The 21,922-nt window shown below is 50.0% G+C and overlaps 1 long non-coding RNA gene across 1 annotated transcript; it reads left to right on the top strand.

Annotated features, from left to right (window-relative positions):
• The first annotated feature begins 5,202 nt into the window (after positions 1–5,202).
• LOC143666485 (uncharacterized) lies at positions 5,203–11,555 on the top strand. Its single transcript, XR_013167659.1, has 2 exons — positions 5,203–5,353; positions 10,942–11,555. It is a non-coding gene; the product is annotated as an uncharacterized LOC143666485 (long non-coding RNA).
• Positions 11,556–21,922: the final 10,367 nt, after the last annotated feature.

The following is a 21,922-nucleotide window of genomic DNA, read 5'->3' on the forward strand; positions in this document are numbered from 1 at the left end:
CATCTAAATCTGAATCTTATCAGCGAAATGTCCAAATTTCAAATCAGATTTTGGTGTGGATGAAGTTCCTGGGCGTAATCCAGTAAGCACAGCTACTGGGAAAAATTCCTTTCCATCTGTGGACCTGCAACACTAGAGAGACAAATGATCCCCCCTTCCCCCCAGTCTCCAAGATACAGTGGTGAGACTGACATGAGATAGCGGTTATAGAGATCCTGAATCAAAAAGATGGGAAGTAGAAGGTTAAAAGGAGTTATGAGTTCATAAAAATTTTGAAACCTGGCCAGGCAAGTGTTTGACTTTTCTCAATTAGGTTTACGATCTGGGGATGATTCTCCAGCTTTCTCAGCTCTTTCCTCTGTGCGTTTGGATTTTCCCTTGAGTCATCCTTCGGGCAGTGCATGTTGGCAGCCGAGAACTGTCTGCCAGTTGTAGAATTTTGGAGATCCAGCTGCCTCCTTACATTTTATACTCTCCCTGTTCCTTTTAGTCCAAATTGGCAGCACTGCACAGTTGTCTCAAGAACTTTAGGGGTCTTGCATAGATTCACTGGATTTCACTCCATGATATGGAAGCCATATCCATAGGTATTTTCAAGCTAATTCCTTTTCTATTTTAGCCTCCTGCTAATATGGCTGAGGATAGGGCCCTTGAGTTTCCGAGATGTCCCTGGTTTGGTTGGACTCTATGGGGTAAACTTGGGGTAAACTTGTAATTTCTTGAGGAGGCTCTTTGGTGAAGGATTCCGAATCCTCTCACCTTTTCATCTTTCTACAATTTAGCAAAAGTTGTCAAATCACATACTCAGCCCTTCTCTGGGTCACACCTTCAGCAACCATTGCTGACTTTTAGCATCTCTTGCATCTGGAGAGGCTGAGAATTTTAAAAATCATTCGGTCCAAGTTCCTTTTTGTTTAATAGTGATCTCCTCAATTTATCTTTCTCCTCTCACACTTTATTATAAGCAGCAGAAAGAAACCTGCCATGAGCACTGCGTGGAAACCTCAGCCCTGCGTGGAAACTTAAACACCGCGTGGAAAGATCCTCAGCCGTATTGTCAGGTTCATCCCTTGCAAGTTCTGCTTTCCTGATCCTTGCGGGACCTGGTTTCACTAAACTTTCTACCATGTAACCAGGATCCGCCTTCTTTGATTATCCAATGACATGGTCCTCGCTTCCTTCTGAGCCCTCTCTGGCAGTGACCTCATGCATGTGTCTATTAATTATCTGTTTAAGGAAATTAGTCTTTTTCTATCACATCCCTCAGAATTCCTCCAGTCTCTTCTCACTGCCCGATTTCTAAGAGACTCCCGCCTTTTAGGCGTTTGTTATGGCATCATCTCACTTGCAGGTTCCAAAATCTATATTGGTTTCTTACTGCTGTGTAACAAAGTACCACAAACTCAGTGGCTTAAAGCAATGCCCGTTTCTTGTCTCGCAGTTTCTGTAGGACAACTGCCTGGGCATGGATTCTGTGCATGGGGTCCTCGGGAAGCTGAAATCAAGGTGTTAGATGAGGCAGCCATTTCACCGGAGACTCCCGCCGCATTCCGCGCTGCCTGTTGGTGGAATTCAGGTTCTTGAGGTTGTAGGATGGAGACGCTTGGCTCCCAGGGCCCCCAGCTGAGAAAGAGTCTTCCGGCTTTGGAGAAATGGGCCTCTGTATTGGACCTGCAGGAGGCCTCTGGGAGCTGCGAGTGGTCAGGTTCATTTTGCATTTCTGGAAGCAAAGCCCCATTTGTGTGATTATTACATCACTCACAATTAGATGGTGGAGGTGCCTCTGAAACTCAGTTGGGTGCAGAGAGCCCCATCCTTGTCCGCAGATGCCAGCCTCACCATTCAAGATGCCTTTTCGGAAGCTTGTAAAAATTCCCAGGGGACTAAATCTTCATCACGAGACGAGCTCTTTAAATTTCAGTGAGGGAGGTTTCATTTTATTTACATGGGTCAAGTCTGGATCTCTTTATGCCTTGAGTATCTGTTAAATTTCCTGCTCTGGCCAGCTTCCTTTTTCTCCCCTTAAGTGAGGCTTTCACACCTAGTACACGCAGGAATCACTGGGGCATCTCGTTCAAAGGCAGATTCAGGTCTAGCAGAGCTGGTTAGGCCTGAAAGGCTGCACTTCCCAACTGATTGCCATTGCTTCTGGCGTGTGGAGTCCTATGTGAGGAGCAAGACAGCGAAGTGGGATAAAAGGGGAGAGAAGAAATCTCCTGAAGGGCTGGGCAGTAGCGCCTTACCCTCACTCCCACACTAGATGGTGGTGTTAGCTCAGGAAACATGACAACCGTCTAAGTGGGGCCCAGGCTGCTGTTCTAAAAAATCTTCCAAGTCACAGATGCCCAAGCTGGCAGATCCAGAAGGCACCGGCGCCAAACCGCCAACAAGCACTGAGACCAGCAAGGGGAGAGGTTTGCCCAACGTCACCCAGGGAATTAGGGACTGCTCTGTCTTTTGCCAATGCTGATCATTCCATTTAGTCACTAGTCTTCTAAATTTTGCCTGGGTGTGTTGTTTTTCTCAGTGTTTAAGTGGTGCTCTTAAAAAAAGAGAAAAAAAAACAAGTCTCTTCCAAAATGGGCTTTACTAGAAAAAATTATAAAGTGCAGTCAGTTTTCCTCCTTGATAAAAGCATTCTAAAAACTTTGCCACAAGGCTTGCGTCACAACCAGAATATTTATTTTAATATGTGGGGTTGGAAATATGGGCCTCTTACATCCGCCCAGTGATATTTGTGAGATTTAATACATACTGGATTTCTCACACTTACGTGTGACTTAAGAATTTTGCTTTTATGGGTATTATTTTGTTTGATAATAATCAAGGTCAGCTGGGTGAGAAGTGCTGTCTCCTGTTTACAGATACTGATAATAATTAAAAATAATGTTAACAATATAAATTAACTTTCAAAATACTCAGTAAAATGGGTGCTAGCCACCCGCCCCCCCCCCCCCAGCTCTTCTTTTAAAGGTGAGGACCCTCAGGCTCAGAGAGGGGAGGGCACTTGTCTAAGGTCACACAGCAGATTGGCAGTACTGGGGTTTGAACCCAGACGCTCCTACCCCTGAGCCCCCATCCTCTCATTCTTGGTCCAGTTACACCACACTGCCCACTATGGCATGAGAGTGAATGACAGTCTATTCTGCGTGGAATATACAGGCCGTTACCGTGGATTTCCACCACTGGGCAAGCGCATCTCTTTCAAAGTGTCAGGGGGCAGAAGCAGGGGCAGTGCTCGTTGGAGGTTGGACAGGCTTGCCCAGGTAACTTCCATCTGTAGCCACCTCCACCCTCTGCTCTTTTTCTCTCTGAAACGGGCTGGGCTAGGGAGGCCGGGCTGGGGAGATGTCCCTGCAACTTCGCCCTCTGCTACTTTCGCTGGGAGGCCCGTGGTCAGAGGGAGCACGGCTGCTCCATCCTGCCCTGGCCTGGCCGCAGAGGCTTAAATCCCTAGGGCCTGAGAGTTCTGTCCCAACCGCTGCATCATGGTGCCGCTGTGAATCATCTCAAGTCTTCTTTTACGAGGCAAGGGTCAGTGGAACAGATGGCTCATGAGAATGTCAGGATAGTTATTTTCGTGCCCTGTAAAGAAATGGCCACATGGGAGCTTCGATTGTGGCTCTCCAGTTATTAACTCAGGAGTGATTGCGGATTCTAATTGCCAGCTGTTTACAAAGGGAGCAGATTATCAGGTGATAGGATCTGAAGGGACTTTGGGAATCATTCGCTCCACGGTGCAGGGGCGCCTCCCCTCTCACCCTAACATCTGCGCGGCCAAGCAAGCCCGTCCACGGCCCGCAAGGGGACGCGCCTGCCTCTCCAAGGCACCCGTTCTGTTCTCCGGGAAGTGGAGAGCCGGCTCCCTGCAGGTCCCTCATTGCTCTGGACCTAACCGCCCCCCCACCCCACCCCCATCCCCATGGCCACCCGGCATGTCGGCGTCTCTGCCTCAGCTTCCCCGGGACTTCTTCAAGGGTCGTCGCAATGGGCTGTGGTTTTCCCTGGCGTCCCAGGAGGGAGTGATAGAGATTAAACTGGGCATTGATGAAATCTTCAGCATTTAGCCGGAGGCCAAGGCTCCATTCTCCAACCCGGCCGAAAGTCCAGGCAGGCCCAGCAGACCCCCAAGGCTGAGGGTGTGTGTGTGTGTGTGTGTGTGAGAGAGAGAGAGAGAGAGAGACAGCACAAGAAAGAAGTGGGGTAAGAGAAGAAAAGCTTCCTTTTCCATAGTAAGCAGTTAATAATTATGTGTACACCTGGAAAATCTTGAAGCAAGTACTAGAAGAAGCACCTGGAAGAGCTGAGATTAGAGGCTGTCTTGGGAGCCAGGTGTGGGGGTGAGAGGGGTGGGGAGAGGTGGAGGAGGGTCCTGCCCATTTTATTATAAATCTCGAGCACTGATGCTTGCTTAAGTACTAGCATTACTATGATAAAAATGTATATTTTAAATATATACATTTAAACATTTTAAATTATATTCTAAACATTCCCCAAATTGAGTCCGATTCCAAATTCTTGTTACTAGGGAAGGAATCTGGGACCCATGTTTGACTTTATTTGGTGTGAGAGATTTAAAAGAGGTTGGGATTTGGTGAAGGACAGACCTAGATAAAAATCCTCGTTTGGACTCTTGCTGGCTGTGTGACTTTGGGTAAGTGGCCTAACCCCTCTGAGTCACTGTTTCCTCATCTGTAAAATAGGGGCAGTGCTGGGACCTACTTCTAAAGGGCCCGTGAGGATCAGATGAGGGGGGCCAGGTGGAGCATGGGCTGGAGGAGGTGCGAGGGAACATTGCCTGGGGGTGGAGGTGAGTGAGACAGATGCTGAGATGCCAGAGATTTCCTGGGGGCCAGCTGTCAGAAATCAGAAGGAACATCCTGGGCTCCTGCTGCGGAATGGTTGTTCTTTATAAAAGTCCTGGATCCGGGTGCTGTTTGCTGCCTTGTAACAGAATAAAAGAGCAAAAGAAGACTTTGTACCCCCCCCCCCCCACCTTTCCTCTCCATCTGCAGGGAAAATATCATTCCAATTTCCCTCCTCTCATAATTAGTTCATCTCTCTGGGAAAACTTCGAGTCCAAGAACTGTAGGGAGTTTGGGGGGGGGGGGGGTTGTCTTTCTAGTCCAATCCTTTTGCCATATTCCCAAGAGAGGGCAAGACGGGGGGGGGGGGGGGGGGGAAAGGAGGCCCATGGGTGCCTCATCCTTTGCATCTGCAGACAGAAGCCTGGTCCTCTGCAAAGCCCAGTTGGCCCCAGGATTTGGAGTTTCCAGGGAGCTTGTCCTCACACGGACCAGGCTCAGCTCCCTCCCTTTGGAACCAGAAGCCGAAGGGAAACTGCTGTTTCTGGGTAAGATACTGGAAAATTCTGAGAACTGGTGTGCAGAACAAATTGATTTATGGGGATCCAGCTGGAAGGAACTGGACAAAACAGGCATCGCAGAGATGCTCTCCAGATGCAGCCTCATTCAGAGCAGGGACGGGCTGGGGCTGGAAGGCTGCTCGTGTCAGTGGGGCCAGGGTGACTGCGAGCCCGGGCGGAGAGTGTGGCCAAGGGCTGGGGCCTCGGGTTGCTTTCCAGCTCAGAGCTCACCTTGCCCACCCTCTCAGAACTGCAGGTGGGGCACCTGAGGCCCAGAGCAGGAGGGGGCCTGGCCAGGTGCACGGAGTAGGGTGTGGTGGAGCCAGAACCGAAAGCCATGCCCTCTGCTGCCTGTCCCGGGGGCCCTTCCAGCACCCGCCCCAGCCTTTCACAGTCCAGCTCGAGGCTGTTTGCTTGCTTCAAGTCCGATGGGCACAATGAGATATGCAGTAAGGTGGCTATTATTGAAAAAAAGGGGGGGGGGAATAAGTGTTGGCGAGGATGTGGAGAAATCGGAACCCTTGTGCACTGCTAGTGGGAATGTCGAATGCACGTTTTGCAGCTCCTGCGGAAAGCAGTGTGGCAGTTTCTGGAAAAGTTAAGCCTGGAATTACCATATGACTCAGCGATTCCGCACCTAGATATATACCTAAAAGAACTGAAAACAGGAATTCCACCCCACACTCTGATGTTCATAGCAGCATTATCCACAGTTGCCAGAAGGTGGAAGCAACCCGATGTCCATCAATAGATGAAAGGATAAAGAAAATGTGGTCGCTCCATACATGGGATTATTATTCAGCCATCAAAAGGAATGACGTTTTGATCTGTGAGACCACATGGGGGGGCTTGAATTCATCATGCGGAGTGAAATAAGCCAGATGCAAAAGGACAAATAGTGTGTGATTCCACTGTATGGAATATCTCGAATCAGCAGATTGATAGATACAGAAAGTAGATTCGAGATTCCCAGGGGCTGGGGGGAGAGGTATGGGGAATTATTGTTTAATGGGTACAGAGTTTCTTTTTGGGATGATGAACAAGTTTGGGTAATGAGGGTGGTGATGTTAGCGCAAGACTGAATGTGATTATTGCCACAAGCGTACTCTTCAAAATGTTAAATTGGAGAATTTTGTGTTACATATATATATCCATATATGTTACAATAAGATTTTGTTTTAAGAGTCTTTTTTTGTCCCCACTTGGTGACACCTTCCTTTGGAGTAATTGCTCATTGTCCTCCCGCATTCAGTGGCCCTTTGCCAGAGGGTTGTTCTCTGTCCTGTGTGGGCGAGGCCAGGGCTGAGGGCAGTGACGGGTCACGCTCCTGCCTAGTTGTCTTTGTCGGGAAAGGCTTTGGGCTTTGGAGCTTGGAAGCTAGGTTTAGTAGCATTTCAAAGTGAGTCTGGTCCCCTATCCCTACCTCACCCCTCCTGGCATGTGTCTGGTTTTCTTTTTAGCATTTATACCTTTTCTGGATTATTAAAATATATATATATGCTCACTGCTGAAAATATGAAAAACATTAAAAAGGAAAGAAAAATTTCACTGAAGTTCACACTACTCAAAGGCGGCACCAATTGGAAGCATCTCCTTCCAGGCTTTTTGCCGTTAATAAAAATTAATTTTTTTGGCTGAAATTGACTCAGTCGTTGCTTTCCCCCAGGAGCCATGGCTCTGTCCTTTGGGGGAAATGCAGAATTAGTCTCCTTCCTCTCCCTGTAACAAGGCTTCAGATACGTGAAATCAACATCCATTCCTTGATGCTTCCCACTCCTTGGAGAAAACCTCAAATCCAGTTTAAACGCCAAGTGAATTAAATGTCATAGTTTATATGAGTTGTGTTATTGCCATTTATAGAGCGTGCACCACTCGCAAGGCACTGTGTTATCAGCTCTTCATACATTACCTTGTTTAAGCTTCACAGCAACCTTCCTAAGGAACTATTTTCTAGCTCCATTTTATAGGAGGAGAAACTGAGGCTCTGAGTTACTGGGTTCCATGTGAGCCAATGGGAACTGAGGTCGGGGAGATTATCACCTCCCTTAATGTAGCTTTCTGATCTCTGGTAATGCAACCCCAGGACACAGAAGCTTTCTTGACAGCCTTACCAATATGGCCTCTTGAATGCCATATTGCAAAGCAAGACTTTACATTTGTCCTTGACAAATTTGTCTCATCTGTCCTGGCCCACAAAGACTTTTTCCCTCCCCCTTCTAATAATCTCTCTGGGGCAATATGACTCATATAGAATTCCTGGCGGCAGTATTTTTAAAAACTCTTCACGCAGTGTCTGGCACACGGTACATGATGGCTATTACAATGATACAAAGGTGATGAGTAACATTGGTTCCCTGAGTGCCTTCTGTCCCCCCCACCAAAACACAATAGAACAATGTGCTAACAGGAGGAACCCATCTGCTCTTGTTGGTCTCTGCGGTGGCTTCTAGAATCATCCTTCCTCTCCAGCTATTGGCAGAACCAAGAAGCCATGGAGTTTCTTCCTGGAATTTGGGCCCACATGTGCCCATGCCAGGCCCCGCTGTCTCCCCGGGGTCTCGTCATGTCACCCATTTACGAGCATGGTGGGTTGACTGTCTCTGGTGACAAGCCAGCCTCCCATGCCCAGGCCCCCACCCCATGACAGCTACCTGGCTGTCACTCCTGCCTTGGAGACATTCCCTTGAGTACAGTGGGGTTGTCAAAAAGGACTTTAAAACAAGGGTTGTATTTTATTTTTATTTTTTATTTTTGTCTACATTTAGTTGCAACTGTGTCACCTTGTTCTAAAACAAGAGAAAGGAAGCAGCTGCCAGCTGGGAAGCCTCTGGAGAGGAGAGGGAAAGAAAGCCCTAGTGATTCTTTACTGATTGTTCTGCTTCCTTCCTGAGTGCTCTAACCCCTGCTCTGCAGGAGCCAAAGGGGCCAGATGAGGCCCGAAGATGCCCGTACTGTCTCCCGGTGCTGGGAGCCTCACGGAGGGTAGGTGGGCAGCCCCGCTGCTGCTTGGCCTGGCTGCTGGCCCCTGCCAGGCTCTGGACACTGCATCGTCTGTCCCCACTCTGGGGAGCCCAGCCCGCTCACACCCAGCCAACCGTGATTCAAGGCAGATACACGGAGCTGGGAAGGTCCTGAGAAAGGAGTGACTTCGGCGGGGGACAGAGGCAGTGACGTTTGTGTGGTTCTGGAGGGCTGTGCAGGGTGTGAACAGGTGGGAGAAGATAGTCCAGAGGGGACAGGGGCGCAGCATGGCCAAGGAGTGCTGGGGAGTGGTGTGTATTAGCTTCCCGAGGCTGCTGTAACAAGCACCGCACACTGGGAGCCTTCAAATGACAGAAATTCATGGTCTCCCCATTCAGGAGGCCACACATCTGAAATCCAGGTGTCAGCAGGGCCACATGCTCTGAAGGCTCCTCGGGAGAATCCCTCTGGCCTCTTCTGGCTGCTGGCAATGGGTGGCCCTCCCCGGAGCTCCTTGATTTGCAGATGGTCACACCCATCTCTGCCTCCATCTTCGCATGACCTTCTCCCCTGCATCTGTCTGTCTCTTCTCTTCTTTAAGGACCTCAGACCTAAAGGATTTGGGCTCCCCTCCTCCTCTAATATGACCTCATCTTAAGTCAATGAATTACATCCCCAAAGGCCCTGTTTCCAATTAAGGTCACATGCCCAGGTCTTGTGGGTTTGGGGACTATAGCCTGTCTGTTTTGGACTCACGGTTCACCCCATGGCATGGACTTACTAACATGGGGAGGCACGGCTGGGGTCCAGCCTGGCCACACCCTGGAAGTTGGATGCCCAGGAAGCTGGATTTCACCCTGGGGACAGGAGGAGCCACGGTGCTTGCAGTGAGGACATCTTCCTTCCTCAGTCACCCCATAGTAGGGTGCAGAGGGCGGGGTTTCTCCCCCAGCCGCCACTCCCACCCCAGGGCTCCCTGGCCCACGGGAGGAACTGTCACTGGCCGAATCTCTTCAAAACTGTTCTGCCCCTCACCTGTTGATTTGGGGCTGGTCTACCCCCTGTCTCTTGTAAGAATTCTCTCCTCTCGTGGCCTCTCCTTCCACACCAGACCCTTCCTTCTCCATCGCTTCTGTGGGTCCCACCCCCCAACACTCGCCCCGTCCTCCAGGTGATCTCAAACGCGGGCACAGCTTTCACACCAGCAGGCACCTGTGTCTATCAGCTGGGAATTGTGTCCAGGCAAGGATCAGAAATCTGAACATCAGCGGGTTACGCAAATTAGAGGCTCTATTCGGTTTTTGTTCGTTTGTGCTCTCGGGGACCAAGGCTCCTTCTGTCTTTCTGCCATGCTTGCCATCTTCCTGTCCCCTGTGATTGAAGGCAGCAACCCATCCTCAGGCATGAGCCTCTCTTCGTTCAGGAGGAGGCGGAGGGCAAAAGGCAAGACTCACCAGCGGAAGAGCTTTCCCAGGAACTCCACCAGTGACATCTGTTTACATTTCTGTAATAGTGATTGCCGCAGGAATGCTCCGTGACAACCACCCCCAAATTTAGTGGTACAAGCTCCTTCAGGCTGGGCTCGTCCAGGCAGTGCTGGAGACCTGGTCTGCTCCGAGTGTGCTTGTAAATGGGTGACAAGACGAGGCCCCGGGGAGACAGCGGGGCCTGGCACGGGCACACGTGGGCCCAAATTCCAGGAAGAAACTTCTTGGCTTCTTGATTATGCCGATAGCTGGAGAGGAAGGATACTTCTAGAAGCCACCGCAGAGACCAACGAGAGCAGATGAGTGTACTTGTTCTGGGGCCCAGGCTGAAGAAGCAGTGATCACCTTACGGATTGACTCATGTTCCCCCAAAGCATAGGTTGAGGGTCAAATCCCCAGTCCCTCAGAATGTGACCCCTTTGGGAAATGGGGTTGTTCCAGGTGAAACTGGGAAGTTAAAGTGAGGTGATCACTGGAGCAGGATTGGCCCTTAAGGAGATATGACTGGTGTCCTTATAAGAAGAGGAGACTTGGACAGAGAGAGGGGACATTGCCCCACCAGCAAGCGGCCGGAAGCTAGGAGAGGCCCGGGGTTAGAGTCTTCCCTGAGGACTTGGAAGGAGGCCGGCCCGCAGACACCTGGGTTTCGGACCTCCAGCCTCCAGAACTGCAAGAGAGGACGTTTGTGCTGCTGGAGCCATCCCGTTCATGGTGCTTGGCCCGGGGGCAGCTACCCAGGGTGGGCTTCCCTTGTGACAAGCCAAACTGCCCCAGCCAATTAAGGCATCCGCTGTTCTTCCTTCTGCTCACAGAGCCGGGCTGCTGCCGGGCGGGGAGGAACCCATGCCCTGCCCTCGGTGGAGAGGGTAGGGGGGGGATGGGGGGTGGAGAGTGGGGGGATGGGGGTGGGGGGATGGGGGTGGGGGGATGGGGGGTGGGGTGTGGATTGTTCCGCTCCACTAACGTGAGCACAAGCTCCGCCGCCCAGCCCTGGGCAGTGGCGTCTGAGAAGCCTCGCTTTTCTGGCTGGCATGTTGCCACCCTAAACAAAAGGAAGGAAGGAAGCAGGGAGAACCGACGTTGGGTAGACATGCTTTGCCAGGCTCTTTTTTTTTTTTTTTCCAGTAGCAGTGGCCCAGGAGCCTCCAGGCAAGAAATAAATGAAGATGGAGCCCACGCTGGCTTAGTGGTAACACTGGAGCATTTTATCTTCTTCGTGAAGCCACCAGGACACAGCGACAGGCAATGCCACCCGGCACAAATGAATCCGAGAGCTATGTGGGTCCCCGAGCCCCGTTCTGCCCTTGCAGCCTTTCGCAACCCTCCCCCCATTGGGTGCCCTCTCCAAGCCGTCAGGGGGTGTGGGGAGGAGTCTTTGGCATGGCCCGTATTTGGAGTTGCTTGTCTTTTGTCCTCCATGAGCCACGGGCCTCATGATCCCGGTGTATGCTTGTCGGCTCTGAAGCAGCCTGGGGTGCAGCGCTTTCATTTGCAGCATGTGTGGGTACAATGATTGTATCGACTAAGGGAGAGGAAGATGCAAACCCGTCTAGGACAAGAAGGAAAGAGCTGGCCCTGGAAGGCGGAGGGTCTCCAGGGCTGCTGCCGGCAGAGCCAAAGGACAGAGGGCCTTTTCAGCAGACCAGACCCGCTGTTCCTGAGCAATATTTGCCTTCTGAAGCCTCCCTCTTTTTTGTTTTTAATTGTAAAAACTTAACATACAAACATTCTTGATAAACAAACATTCCATATATGGTGTACAATCAGTGACTCACAATATCATCGCATAATTGTGTATTCATCACCATGATCATTTTTATTAGCATTTGCATCACTCCAGAAAATGAAAGAAAAAAGAAAACAGAGAAGACTCATACATACCATATACCTTAGCCCTCCCTCTCACTGATTACTAGCATTTCAATCTACTCAATTTATTTTCATCTTTGTTTCCCCTATTATTTCTTTAGTTTTTTATCCATATTTTTTACTCATCTTTCCATACGCTAGATAAAAGGAGCATCAGATACAAAGTTTTCACAATCTCACAGTCACATTGTAAAAGCTATATCATTATACAATCATCTTCAAAAGCATGCTACTAGAACAGCTCAAAAGTTTCTGGTACTTCTCTCCAGCCACTCCAGTACACCATAAACTAAAAAACTTCCAGGATAACCTCTCAACTCTGTTTGACAATCTCTCAGCCACTGACACTTTATTTTGTCTCATTTCTCTCTTCCCTCTTTGGTCAAGGTTTTCTCAATCCCTTGATGCTGGGTCCTGGCTCATTCTGGGATTTCTGTCCTACGTTGTTAGGGAGGTTTGCACCCCTGGGAGTCATGTCCCATGCAGTGGGGAGGGCAGTGAGCTCACCTGCCGAGTCCTGAAGCCTCCCTCTTGCCTCCCACACAGGCCACTCCCGGAGTCTTCTCTCCAGCCTGAGACTCATGCTGCTGTCTGCGCATCCATGCTGCCTCCCACAGACACTGCAATACATTCTACTCAACACATTCTAACCCCAGCATTCTTTTGGGGGGTCACTCCTTTCCAGCCTCCATGGTCTGCACAGCTCCCCCAAACCTCTAAGGGTGGAACTCATGAATCAAGTCTAAATCAATTAGCATAACCATAGGGATTAGTTCAGGGCTGAACGCTGTGACCCAAACTGGCCACTAAACAGAGTGGATCCCAGAATTTTTGCTTTTGCTGGATTTAATCCTGGAAGGATGTAGGTCATCTGGGAGTTGGCAGCCACCTTGTGACTGTGAGGCTGTCGGCCATCTTGTGACAATGCTTGAGAACCATCAAGAATGGGACCAGCACAGAAGACCTGAGCCAAGAGGATGAAGAGTATACTGACTGTCTTAGTTTGCCATAGTTTCTGTGACAAAATACTACAAATTAGTTGGCTTAAAACAACAGAAATTTATTGTCTCACAGCTCTGGAAGCCAGAAGTCCAAATCAAGGTGTTGGCGGGTCCAGGCTCCTTCTGAAACTTGTAGGTGTCTGGCAGTAGCTTGCTGGCAGTTCATGGCAAAACCCAACTCTCCCCATCTGTATCCTATTCTGCATTGAAGTTTCCTCTCCTTATAAGGACTCCAGGCATTTTGGATGAAGACCCACCCTAATCCATTTTAGCTTCATTTTACCTAATCATGTCTCCAAAGATTTCTTTACACACGTTTGCATTCACAGGCCCTGGAGTTAGGACTTGAATGTGTTTTTGGGGAGCATGATTCAACCCATAACACTGCTGACATGCACCTGGGTGTACCTGTCCAGGTGTACTAATCAGGGGACTTCCCTACTCCTTTTTTCCAGGTCAGTTTGATCAGATTTTCAGCCCCTGGCACCCGAGGTGTCTGCTCCACCACCTCATTGAAAGGCAGCTCCATATTCAGCCCATTAAGCCAGGGGCCTGGGCTCACCTTTGCACTGTCTCACCCAAAGGCTGTCTGTCCTGCCTGCCACCCCTCCAGCCCGTCCCCTCCCGGCCATCCTCACCGTGCTTGTCCTGAGCATGACAACAACCCACACACCAGCCTCCTTCTCCCGACAGTGGCTGACTCTGAGCCCTCCTTCTTCCTTCTGGCCAATGTGCTCTTTCTCAGAGCAGATCTGACCCCAGCACGTTGCTCAGTCACTCCCCAAGCTCTGTTGGTCCAAGTGAGGCTCAGGATGGCCTGGCCCCTGACTGCAGCTGTGGTCTCACCTCCTCCCGTCCCACCTGCCTTGCCTATGCTGAGCCCCCAGTAAGGTATGCTCTTTCTACTTTTCTCCTTGGAACCACCTCACTCACCCTTCAACATCCAGCCCCAGCAGCCCCTCTGGAAGCCTTCCCTGAACTACTCCCACTAGGGTTGCTCATTCCACCCCTCCCGACACTATTGCATGCCTCCACCTTGTTAGCATTTGATCCCGTTAGTGGAGCTGGGACAGCTCATGAAGGCAGACATCGTGTGGCTGGTCACCTCTGCCTGGCCCGGAAGTGGTCTCCCAATGTCTGCTGAGCAGCTGGCCGAGGGAATGAATGAATGAATGAATGAATGAATGAAGATATGTCTTGATCTGGGTTTAGGCTGCTCTGCTCTCAGAGAGGAGAAGGAGCAAGACTGAGAACTAGGTACCCGTGGGCCTGCCACTTACATGCTGTGTAACTTTGAGCAAGTCACTTTCCTTCTCTGAGCCTCAGCTTCCAATTGTGTTATTTGGGGGTCGTCTTTGACCTGTCCACCTTGTGGGTTTGATGTGTGGATCAAAGGAAGGGATGTGAATTGTGGAAAGGTGTTTTAGACTAGAATGTGCTCTATCGGGAGGGGAAGGGTGGGATGCCCAACAGCTGCAGAGCTGACTGATTCTGGTTTTTCTCCAGTGTTCATCACGGCCACTGTGTCGTGACGGTTGAGGTTTTCCAGGTCAGAGGGGATCCATGATTCCCAAGGGATGGATGCTCTTGGATACCTCCATGTACACATTCCAAGCAGTGTTCTTCTGATGGCCAGTGTGCTGGTTTGAAAGGATGTATGTCCCCTAGAAAAGCCATGTTTCAATCAAAATCCCATTTTGTACAGGCAGAATAATCCCTATTCAATACTAATTGTTTGAAACTGTAATTAGATCATCTCCCTGGAGATGTGATATAATCAAGAGTGGTTGTTAAACTGGATTGGATGGTCTTGATTAGTTTCTGAAGTCCTATAAAAGAGGAAACATTCTGGAGAATGAGAGAGATTTAGAGAGAGCAGAGCAGAATGACATAGCCATGAGAAGCAGAGTCCACCAACCAGCGACCTTTGGAGATGAAGAAAGAAAACACCTCCCAGGGAGCTTCATGAAATGAAGCTAGCAGATGACGCCATGCTGGCCGTGTGCCCTTCCAGATGAGAGAGAAGCCCTGACTGTGTTTACCATGTGCCTTCTCACTTAAGAGAGAAACCCTGAACTTCACCGGCCTTCTTGAACCAAGGTATCTTTCCCTGGATGCCTTTGATTGGACATTTCTATAGACTTGTTTTAATTGGGGCATTTTCTTGGCCGTAGAAGTGTAAACTAGCAATTTATTAAATTCCCCTTTTTAAAAGCCATTCCATTTCTGGTATATTGCATTCTGACAGCTGGAAAACTAGAACAGCTGGTGACAAATACCCAACTCAAAGTGGGTTAAGCAAAAATGGAATTGATTAGCAATTGGGACTAAGAAGGCAAGGGCTTCAGGCACAGCTGGATCCAGCATTCAGCTGTGACCTCAGACTTGGTTTCTTTTTCTTTCTCATTCTTGTATCTGCTGGCTTACATTCTCAGGCCAGACCCTGGGAAGTAACCCCAGCAATCCAGGCATCTGACATTCTCACATGTAACAATTTCAATATCCATGTCCTGTTCTAGTTTATAAGTTGCTGGAATGTGATATAATGGAAACAGTCATCTTGGAAACAGAATGACTTTTAAAAAGGAGAATTTATTAAGTTGCAAGTTTATGTTTCCAAGATTGTGAAAATGTCCGAATTAAGGCATCCAGGGAAAGATTCCTTGGATCAACAAGGCTGATGATGTTCTGGGTTTATCTCTCAGCTGGAAAGGCACATGGTGACATCTGTTGGGTTTCTCTCCAGGCTTCTTCAATGGCTTCCCTGGGGCTCTGTCCATTCTGTTGGCTCTTTCGGTCCTGATGGCTGTAAAGCTTTTTCCAAAATGGTTCCCTCTTAAAGGGCTCCAGTAAGCAACCCCACCTTAAATGAGTGGAGACATATCTCCATGGAAACCATCTAATTGAAAGCTAGCACCCACAGTTAGGTGGGTCACATCTCCATGGAAACAATCAAAAAGCTCTCACCCAGCAATACTGAATGAGAATTGAAGAACTTGGTTTTTCTGAGGTACACAACAGATTCAAACCCACACATGTCCCATACTATTGGTGAAAATCCAGGGATTAAGTTTTACTAAATTCTCTTGATTCTGTGATTGTGATAAAGGGCACTAGATGGACCTGAGTTCCAGGTCCACCCCTGGAGCTGCCAGTGGGGTAGGGTCAGCCCCACCTGAACCAGGAGTGGGGAGGGGAAGCTCCACAAAGCTGAAGAGGAGGGAATAGACGCCACGCAGGCTCAAACATTCGTCATCAGCTGCAGGTGGCCTGGGCAGAGTAGGCACCCTTTTTGTGAGGTTGGTGGAGCTAGTCTTAGGGGCCCTTCTCCCCGTTCTTGGTAGTGTCTCCTACATCAGAAGGCCAGGACTTTCTTGCTTCCATGTTCCATCAGCTGGGAGTGGCACAGAACCGCTGGGATTAGCAGGTCTGGGAAACAGCGAGGAGGTCAGGATTCCCGTGTCCCCAGCATTATAGAGACAGACCTGGGGGTGGAGGGAGCCTATAAGGCCCTCAACTCCCTCCCCTCACCTGGCACCCAAAACCAAGCTTGGGAAGGTGTATTAAGTCAGCGTTCTCCAGAGAAACAGAATTTATCTATGTATGTATGTATGTATCTATCTATCTATCTGTCTATCTATCTATGTATCATCTATCATCTGTCTATAATTTATGTAAATATTAAGAGATTTGTTATAGGAATTGGTGCATGCAACCAAAGGAATTGGCAAGTCCAACTTCTATAGGACAGGTTGCAAGTTGGAAACTCCAATGAAGGTAAAGTTGAATTCTTCAGGAAAAGCTGGTTGGCTAAAGCAGAGATAGAAATTCTTCTTTCTGGGTTCTGAAATCCACAGGTCTGGCTTTTAGACCTTCCACTGATTGGTTAAGGAGACATCCAGTCATAACTGAGGGCAATCTCCTTAGTTAGTTGTAGATGCAATCAGCTGTAGATGCAGTCAACTGACTGTAAATGCAAATCCATGAAATACCTTCATGGCAACAGTCTGATCCAGGTGAGGACTCAGGAGGCCTGAGATTTAGGCTGAACAGAGCTGCTGACTTGCTGTGGGGTCATCTCTGAATCAGACAGGGCCAGTGTCGTGGGTTGTGACCTGTGCAGGCTCCTAAGGCCCCATGCTTTAAACAGTCCCGTACTTGGTTTAATGCTTTGTTATGGTCTTGAAATTCTTTGTAATTTTTGAACCAGAGGTTCTTCATTTTCATTTTGCACCAGGCCCCACCAATTATGGAGCTGGTCCTAGTCTTGGTCTCCCCATCTGTGTTTAGAAAGTTCTCGATTAAAGGAACAGAGGTGCTTGGAGCTCCCTTGCTGCTGGAGGCAGCAGCAGTGGGTCCCCAGAAGGGCAGTTCTGGGACTAGCATGTGGCATGTCCCCTCAGAAGCTCACCCACCAACCTCGGCATGCTGTCACCCCCTCCCCACCTCCAGCCCAAACTGGAAAGGTGGACAAGGAGCTAGAGCTGTGCCCAGAGCTCAGAGGATGCCAGACGTTTCCTCTTTACCTCATCCAGCCAGCTCACCTCCTGTCTAGCCTCCTGTGACTCCAGGTAGGACTAGCAGCCCTGGGATCCTGCAGGTGCTCATTAGATATGCAGATTCTCAGGTCTGGCTCCAGACCTCCTGAAAGTAAATCTGCATTTTAACCAGCGCCCTAGGTGATCGGTAGGCACAGTAGAGTCGGGGTGGTGCTTATGGACACTCTTTGAGACTCCTGCAGGTCACTGCGTGGGCCTCAGCATGGAAGTGTGCACTAAGGCTGAGAGCTGGGAGAGAAGGGCATGCACCCAGGGGCAGGGCATGGCAGCCAACAGGTGCCCACTGTGTGCCAGGCTTGCAGCCAGGGCTCTGCATGTATTTGTTCATTTAACCCCCAAACGACCCTGAGAGGTGCAAGGTGAGACCCAAGCATTCTTGAGGTCCTACTTGCGTCAGGGCTGGGCTGGGCACATCAGCGCATGCTGGCAGCGAATCCCCACTGAGGCCCTCCCGCTCCCTTGGGCAGACGTGGAAACTGAGGCCCAGAGAGGAAAGGATGCTTGCTCAAGGTCCACTCAGGGTGTTGTTGCCAGAACTGGGACTGGGACTCCGTGTCTGTCCTCCTTCCCCACTACCTCCCGTCCCAACACACACAGCTTCCCCGGAAGCCACCCACATCATCACATAGGTGGGTGCCACTCTCAGAGTGAAGGTCAGAAACTACCAACGTGGATTTCACAACAGCCAAACATGGCAGAAGTCCAAGGGTCCATTGACAGATGAATGGATCAAAAACATGTGCTACGGAAATGGAATGGACATTATTCGGCTGTGAAAAAACGAAGTTCTGATCCAAAGCACAATGTGGCTGAACCTTGAAAACATTACACCGAATGAAAGAAGCCAGCCACAAAACAACAAATCTTATGTGATTTCACTTGTCTGAGTTTGCCAAGGCTGCTGTGACAAATACCACCCACTGGCTGGCTCAAACCGTGGGGACTGATTGGCTCACAGTTTGGAAGGCCACAAGTTCAAAATCAGGGTGTCAGCTAGGCCGTGCTTTCTGCTGGAGTTGGTAGCATTTGGGAATCAGCTTGCCACAGTCCTTGGAGTTCCTCGGCTTGTAGCTCTGCTGCTCCTCACGTGGCTCCCTCTCTCTCACTCTCTCTGTCCTCTCAGGCTTCTACTGACCAACTGCATCTGAATATCCCTTGCCTTAAAAGGACTCCAGTCATGTGGGTGAAGACTCACTAGATTCAATGTGGCCTCATCCAAATGGGAACTTTGAAGATCCTATTCAAAGAGGAGACCACACCTTACATGAGGCCAACATCTTCAAAGGTCCGACATAGGAATGGGTCCACGCCCATGGGAACGTGGATTCAGAATAAGAACCTGTCTTTTTTTTTTTTTTTTTTTCACATGGGCAGGCACCGGGAATCGAACCCGGGTCCTCTGGCATGGCAGGCGAGCATTCCTGCCTGCTGAGCCACCGTGGCCCACCCAAGAACCTCTCTTTTGTGAGGCCTGTGATCCAATCCCTAATCCAACTCATGTGAAATATCTAGAACAGGTGAAGTCATAGAGGCAGGAAGTAGATTAGAGGTTACCAGGACTGGGGGTGGGGTGGGGAGGGGGAGTCATTGCTTAATGGGTGCAGAGTTTCTATTGGGGTTGATGAAAAAGTTTTAGAAATAGATAGATGTCATGGTTGCACAAGATTGTGAATGCAATTAATGCCACTGAATTGCACACTTAAAATTGGTTAAAAAGAAAAAGATTTTATGTTATATATATTTTACCACCATAAAACTTTAAAATAATAGTAGTAAAAAACATACAAAGAAATCTGCCACTTGGCAGGGTGTTCCAGGAAAAAGCTGGCCTCCCTCCCAGGTGCTGGGCCTGGCATGTGGTTAATCCAGAATCCCTGGACATTTTGCATTTGGGGTGCTGGGGACACACCAGCCGTAGGAAGGAGGAGGCATGTCTGCTCCCAGTGTGCTAAGCAGTGGCATGTGCAATTGGATTTCATGGCATTTGGCACCTGGGAGTGAGGCTCAGACGTCGTCTTCTGACTCAGGGAACCCCCAGTTCCTTCTGTGCACTGCACTGGGGACCACGGGGGGAACAGGCCAGGGGCCCTGGGTCCTGCTGGACCAACCTGCTGGCCCTCATCTGGGTCACAGGTGCCTTTGAGAACCTGCCCCTGTCCTGGAGAGTCACGCATGTTTGCACGTGAACAGCACTCACCCCTGCCTGCACACGGCCTCAGGGGCCGCCTTAAAAGGGGCCTTTCTGCAGTGTTTCCAGCTTTGGGGAGGCCCTTCTGGGGACCAGGGTCCCCCTCTTGACCCCACCCACCGTGATGGTTAATTTTGTGTCGACTTGGCCAAGCTGTGGCGCCCGGTGTCCCGGGGCTGCCAATACAAAGATCTCACAAACTGGGCAGCTTCAGGCAGCCGAAATGTATCCCGTCGCAGCTCTGGGGGCCGGAAGTCCAAAACCGAGGTATCGGCAGGGCCGGGCTCCCTGGGAAACCTTTAGCTTGTCCCTCTGAGCTCCGGGCGGGCGCCCGCCAGCATGGGCAGTCCTTGGCCTGTGGGCGCCTTTCCAGTCTCTTCCTCCAAATCTCCTTCTCCTTAGGAGGACGCGGGACAGGCGGGATTTAGACTCTCCCTCCCCCAGGGCAGCCTCATCTTCACTGGTCACATCTTCAAAGACCCAGTTTCCACATAAGTGCCCATTCACGGATTGGGGGTTAGCACCTGCACATGTCTTTTTTTGCGGGGGGAGAGGGGCACAATTTGACCCCTGACGATCGGACACTAGCCTCAGTGTTGCTGGGAAGGTATTTTGTGGATGGGATGAGCATCTGCAATCGATTGACGTTAAGGAAGGGAGCTGTCCCTGGGCAGTGTGGGTGGACGTCACTCAATTAGTTGAAGGTCTCAAGATTAAAAACTGAGGAGTCCCAGGGACGGAGGAATTCTGCCTCAAGGCTGCAAACATCAGCTCTTGCCTGAGCTTCCAGGCTGCTGGCCCGCCCCACGGAATTTGGACTTGCCAGCCCCATAATCACATGAGCCAATTCCTTAAAATACATACATATATTTATATATATATATATATGTCCTGTTGGTTCTGCTTGGCTGGAGGACTGACAGACGCCCGCCCTGTGTGTCGCTGCACCACCCTCGTTCCCTCCTTTCCTCTGAGCTAACTCTGTCTTCCAGCGACCTCTTCCCTCTGGCCTTGGTTTTGGTGGTCAGAACCATCTAGAGCAAGTTCACTCTGCCCTCACGTGACAGAGGTGAGAAAATAAGGAACTACCCTCCCCATCCCCATCCCCTAGACTTTGCCCTTCTCCGTGGTGTTCAGCTATGGCTGAACAAGAGCGTTCCCAGTCTGTCTGGGCCCCGGATGACAAGAGCGTTCCCAGTCTGTCTGGGCCCTGGATGTCCTTCTGTTTCTCACTGTTTCCATTAAGAGCTGGCCCCGGAACACAACATCCCAGGGGTGGTCGGACCAGCCCAGGAAAGCAGACTGCCTGCCCGGTTTCTTCTGGACGTTAGCCTCTATTAATGAAGCTCTGGGGATACTCATAGAACACAACAGATGCATGGGGCTGGGGTCTACTCAGACCCCCAGATCTTCTCCCTTTAAGCAGCTGTCCAGTCATGACTTCACTGTTCCCTTCCTAAGCATTTGAGAGGTTTCAAATTGAAATCCCAGGTTAGACCCAATATTCAGGCTTTTAGACGGTTCCTTCACTGCCCAAAGTGTGCTTGGCCTAAGGTGTTTCCACATCCACTACCTACCCTGCCTCTCAGTTTCTTCATGGGTTTGTGGGCGTGGTCAAATATATAATGAAAATTTCAGGGCTTTGGAAGAACTGTTTCTGCGAATTGTTATTTGTGGAAACGGTTTCTGGTTGTTTCCAAAATCCATTCTCCACTCTCCTACCCCACCCCCATTTTTATAGAAATAGAATTTTTACCAGGATACTTATCTGCTCAGCTCAAGGCCATAATTCCCAGTCCGTCTTGCACTGGGCAAGGCCATGGGAGATGAGGGCAAGCCCCATTCTCAGATTCCAGGCCCTGCCCTTGCAGAGAGGAGTATGCTTTCCATGGCCTTTCCAAGCTTGGAGTGTAGACACGGTGGCATGCAGGTTTGGAACCTGGAGTGTGACATCCCGTGGGAGGGCAGAGCAACGGACAGAAGGGGCTCTGTCCCCCAAGGACTTCAAAGCACAGCCCTGCCATTCTCAGGGTGATGGGTGAACCCAGAGGAGCAGCAAGCAGTTCTAATTGGGGATTCGTTTGAGTTGATCCCCGAGGGATGAGTAGAAGTTCTCCAGGAAGGAAAGCCAAGGAAGGGCATTTCAAGCAGAGGAACAGCATGTGCAAAGGCTCAGAAGTATGCAAGGGCTTGAAGTGCAGAAAACTGTAGCCTCACAGTGGTGACACTTGTCAGGGGTCAGATTGGGTCCCCCACAAAACCATGTTGAAGTCCTCATTTCCAGGCTCATAGATGTGACCTTATTTGGAAATAGGTGGGATTCTTTAAGTTCAGGCCACACTGGAGTAGGGTGGGTGCTGATTCAATATGACTGATGTCCTTTTTTTTGGCATGGGCAGGCACCAGGACTTGAACTGGGGTCTTTGGCATGGCAGGCGAGAATTCTGTCACTGAGCCACTGTTGTGCCACCCCTGATGTCCTTTTAAGAAGG

This window comes from Tamandua tetradactyla, chromosome 2 (assembly GCF_023851605.1).
Source record: "Tamandua tetradactyla isolate mTamTet1 chromosome 2, mTamTet1.pri, whole genome shotgun sequence".
NCBI lineage: Eukaryota > Metazoa > Chordata > Mammalia > Pilosa > Myrmecophagidae > Tamandua > Tamandua tetradactyla.